Genomic DNA, 4,927 nt, shown 5'->3' with positions numbered 1-4,927 from the left:
GTCATAACTTTTTGTAGGGCATCATTCCCTGGAACAAAATTAGGGGGCAGAGAGCTTGCCCCCTGTAATGTTTTTTTAGGGGGCTAAAAGAGTCCATTACAAGTAGCGACGGTCATATATAGGAACCAGTTGCTAAGCACCTGAATTTTGATCACATGACCGTGGGGAGGCTGCAAAGGCCATAACAGTGAAAAATGGTTATCAGTCACAATTTTCCAGTGCCATTTGAACTGGAATGAACTGTTGTAAGTTGAGGACTGTCTGTAATACAATCTAAAAATGAAGCAATGCAATAGGAAAAAAAATTCCATGAATGAGAACTTAAACTCCCTTCCCTGTGTTTGATATATACAGTACAATAGCAGAGTTGGAAGGGACCTTGGAGGTCTTCTAGTCCAACCCCCTGCCTAGGCATATATGCTGCTCTGCTTTCTTCTCCTTTTCCTTCCCCTTTTCCTTCTTCTTTCTCCTCCTTCCTCCTCCTCCTCCTCCTTCTCATTATTATTATTATTATTAATTATCACATTTATATTCATAATATAATTTGTATTATTTATTCAGTTTGTATGAGGAATAAGTTAGAGGTCAGCATTGGAAAATAAAATCTTTCTTGTTCCTTATATGATGAAAGAGGACCTCCCACTCTTTAACACCCAACTTTAAAAAGCCTATTATAGATAGATAGATAGATAGATAGATAGATAGATAGATAGATAGATAGATAGATAGATAGATAGATAGATAGATAGATAGATAGATAAGTTTATTTATATGCCGCCCTTTTCCCTGGGGGGACTCAGGGCGGCTCACAACTTAAAAGGGGGGGGAGGAAGACAAACTTTTAACATATAAGACAATACATAATTAAAACACAACATTCATACCATTCGGGCGGGTTACAGTCTTAACCCCAGGCCTGACGGGATAGCCAGATTCTGAGGGCTGTGCGGAAGGTCTGGAGGGTGGTGAGGGTACGAATCTCCACGGGGAGATCGTTCCAAAGGGTCGGAGCTACTACTGAAAAGGCTCTCCTCCGCGTCTATCTATTATATAGATCTACTGCTCTGCACTTCTCTTCGTTTCCTTGGCTGGATCTGGTGGTGCCCCATTTGATAAAAAGAGTATCCCTCGTGGCCTTGCCTACTTGCATTTCCACCCTTCCCACTGCGATAGGCTCCCTCCAATTCCCTGCTGGCTGGGGTCCTCCATCAGTGGCTTTAATGGGGGAGTCTGGATTTTAAGTAAGAACAGTCCTATCTAAAAACTGAAGGTAGATTCTGCAGATTCTTTGCATTTTGGGGGGGGGGGGGAAGTGCAGAGAGGAGCAACTAGGAGGATGAAAGGCCTGTGGACAAAAACATACGTAGAACAGTTGCAGGATTTGAGTTTAACCGGTGCTTCCAGAAATTGTGGGAGGTTTTTAAGAAGAAACTGGACGCCCACTTCTTTCAAATTGGATAAGGTCTCCTGCTTGAGTGGCTGGTTGGACTAGAAGACCTCCAAGGTCCCTTCCAGCTCTATTCCAACTGCATAAGGACAGGTGACCAAAATGGTGCTTTCTTCTTTTTTTTTTTTTTTTTTTTTTTGAAACTGGGCTAGAAGCTCCACCTGAAATGTGAAGCAGATCGCCCATATATGGATGCCAGCCAACAGGAAACCTTCCTGTTCGTGGGACAAAAAGATGCCCGATCCTAGGATGCGATCCTTGTCTTGGTGTTTTAAAAATCCAGTTAATTTGGAGATGGAAATTGGTTTTATTCCAATCCAGATATTGCCTGGGACGAAAGCAGCAAGCCGGGCTGGTGTGTTTGCGTGTTTGACAGAGGCAAATGCTGATAAAGGTCAAGGATGTGGAATGTCTGGACTCCACGAAGTGAGGAGGCGAAGATCTCACGTTGCCATCTTTGTGATTTTTACTTGCTTTGAAGTTCTCAGAGATGTTAACGTTAATTTTCAACCCCATTTTTGAAAAAAAAGCATAACAACTTGCAGATGCATAGAATTCTATTTGACTTTGCTTTAGGACGGTGGAGACTTAGGAAGGGATTTGAGAGAAGAGCTTCAAGCCTTCGACCAGCGCCAGCTCTTCCTGCTTTCTTTAAAATAGCCCTGTCTTTTTACACTACAGATCTAAAAGCAAAGCAATTCTTTCTGGATTGATTTATATAAATCTTTAAAGCAAACCACAATGATCTCTCAGGTTCCAGCAAGGGAGTGGTCCCAGCTGAATGAGAATGCATTTCCCTTTGCTTGCAGAACATAAGAGAGCTAACCAAGATGATGTTGAAGTGCTGGGGAAAACTTTCCACCTTGGATCCCAGAGAACACATTTTCCCTAAGAAGGGAACTTGAAAGTATTACTGTAGATTAGATCAGTGTTTCTCAACCTTGGTCATGGCTGGCCTTGGGAATTCTGGGAGTTGAAGTCCACGCATCTGAAATCTCCCTAGGTCGAGAAAGCACTGGGATAGATGGGCAAACAGTCCAGGTTCAGACATTGGACGTGCTCTTAAGGTGATTTTATTTGGGCTTCTGGCTGAAAGGTTTTATGGGAAGGAAGCCACTGCATTGTTTAAACTGTTAGTTTGGGTTTTACCTATAATGGAAACTTAGAAATAGTCCGAGAGACAGGTATGCTTCCTGTTTTTCAATGGCTGTACACTAAAATGTAAGCTTGTTTGAAGAAATATTTCCTTATTAGCATTTCCTTATGAATAGAATTAGAATAGAATAGAATAGAATAGAAAAGAATAACAGAGTTGAAAGGGACCTTGGAGGTCTTCCAGTCCAACCCCCTGCTTAGGCAGGGAATCTTACACCACATCAGACAAATGGCTATCTAACATCTTCTTAAAAACATCCAGTGTTGGGGCATTCACAACTTCTGGAGGCAAGTTGTTCCACGGATTAAGAGCCAAGGTGGCGCAGTGGTTAAATGCAGCACTGCAGGCTACTGCTAGATCAGCAGGTCAGCGGTTCAAATCTCACCAGCTCAGGGTTGACTCAGCCTTCCATCCTTCCGAGGTGGGTAAAATGAGGACCCAGATTGTTGGGGGCAATATGCTGACTCTCTGTAAACCGCTTAGAGAGGCCTGAAAGGCCTATGAAGCGGTATATAAGTCTACTGCTATTGCTATTGCTATTAATTGTTCTAACTGTCAGGAAATTTCTCCTTAAGTTCTATACAGGAAGATGAGGGAGAAATAGGAACATTTTTGGCTCCTAAATGTATATCTTATGCATTGAAGATACATTGATATGGTGATCTTAATATTCACGGACTGAGAAAATTCTATGTTTCATTTTACGATAAAAACAGGGTGTTAGCCGTTGAGGTTGTAAAGAGAGGGGCTCAGAGTCATGTTCATCACAATCTGTTCATTGGGCGGTAAAAGGGCCTTTTTGCTCCCGTGTTTTTAAAAAGTGAAGCCATTTTTTAATTGAGTCCAAATCCTGATAATTTTGTTGCAGAAGTATGGAAATAACTATCCTGAAAGGGAGGGTTCCATTCCTCTAACTGTTCAATCTGATCTGGGATATTGGGGTTCCCTACTAATTCAACCTTTCAACACAAGGTATGTGAATATTCTGAACTTTCACAAAACCTGCTTAAATTTTATTGAAAATTAAAACAAAACAGGGCAAAGAAACAAGCACATACAACTTCTTCTTTTCCCTTCGCACAAACAGCATTTGAGAAAATTAAGGATTTGCTTTTACGTTTTTTGTGGGAGGGGAGTTCAGAGTGGGCTGGTTTTGAAACGGTTGAAATAATGGAGAGGTCAGTACGGTAAGCAAGACATTTTTTTCCCCTCTCCCTCTCCAGGTAGTCCTCGTCTTACAGCTACAATTGGGACCGGAAGTTCTGCCACTAAGTGATGTGGTCATTAAGTGAGTTGTACCCAATTTTACGCCTTTTTTTGTGTTTTTCCTGCGGTTATTAAGTCAGTTCGTTGATTCCACTTGTCACCCGGGATACTGCAGCTGTCCTAAATATAATGCCAATTTCCAAGGGTCTTAATTTTTATCATATGATGGTGGGGGATGCTAAGACGGTCGTAAGCACGAGGACTGGGTGTAAGTCCTTTTTTTTTTCCAGCAGCATCGCAACTTTGAATGATTGTTAAATGAATGGTCATAAGACGGAGGGATACTTGTATCGTGACTCCAATATCCTGTTGTACTTGTTGCAATGCCTGAATATAATTAGATGCTTGCACCGAAGAAGAGCTAAGTGTCCTGAGGATGGACAGAGAGTTGGCATTTACGCAGCTCATTGGAGAAGAACAATGCCAAGAACTTAAAGCCCCCATCCCCAAAATCTGAAACATCCACAGTCCTGCAACATTTGAAGGACAATTTTATCTCCAATGCGTTAAAGTGCAATTATTATTTTTTAAAATGTTCCCATTCTTTTTTTTTTTTAAATGTGCACAGTGAAGTTTGACACCATGATCTCACACCCAATTAAAAAAGAAGGAATGAAGAAACTTGAAGGGCAAATATGTAGCCTACACCTAAATATTCAGCTTCTTAACAACAGAATAGCAGACTTGGAAGGGGCCCCGGAGGTCTTCTAGTCCAACCCACCACTCAAGCAAGAAACCCTATAGCAGTTCACACAAATGATTGTCTAACCTCTTCTTAAAAACTTCCAGTGTTGGAGCACCCATGGTTTCTGGGGGCAAGCTGTTCCACTGGTTAATGGTTCTCACTGTCAGGAAATTGCCCCTAAATTCTAGGTTGCCTTCTCTCCTTGATTAGTTTCCATCCCTTGCTTCCTGTCCTGCCTTCAGGTGCTTTGGAGAATAGGCTGTCCCCCCCCCCCTTCTTCTTTGTGGCAGCTCCTTAGACACTGAAACACAAAAACACTCTTGTATCTTCACAATGCAAACAGGTAATAGAAGGTAGTGTTTGCAAGCAGGAG

General features: G+C 41.9%; 1 long non-coding RNA gene across 1 annotated transcript; it reads left to right on the top strand.

Annotated features, from left to right (window-relative positions):
- Window positions 1-3,154: 3,154 nt before the first annotated feature.
- Window positions 3,155-4,486, top strand: LOC116515999. The gene is made up of 2 exons (XR_004256298.1): window positions 3,155-3,891; window positions 4,103-4,486. It is a non-coding gene; the product is annotated as an uncharacterized LOC116515999 (long non-coding RNA).
- The last annotated feature ends 441 nt before the right edge of the window (window positions 4,487-4,927 follow it).

The sequence above is a fragment of the Thamnophis elegans genome, chromosome 12 (genome assembly GCF_009769535.1).
Source record: "Thamnophis elegans isolate rThaEle1 chromosome 12, rThaEle1.pri, whole genome shotgun sequence".
Taxonomy (NCBI): domain Eukaryota; kingdom Metazoa; phylum Chordata; class Lepidosauria; order Squamata; family Colubridae; genus Thamnophis; species Thamnophis elegans.
This window is presented reverse-complemented; position numbering and strand designations above follow the sequence as displayed.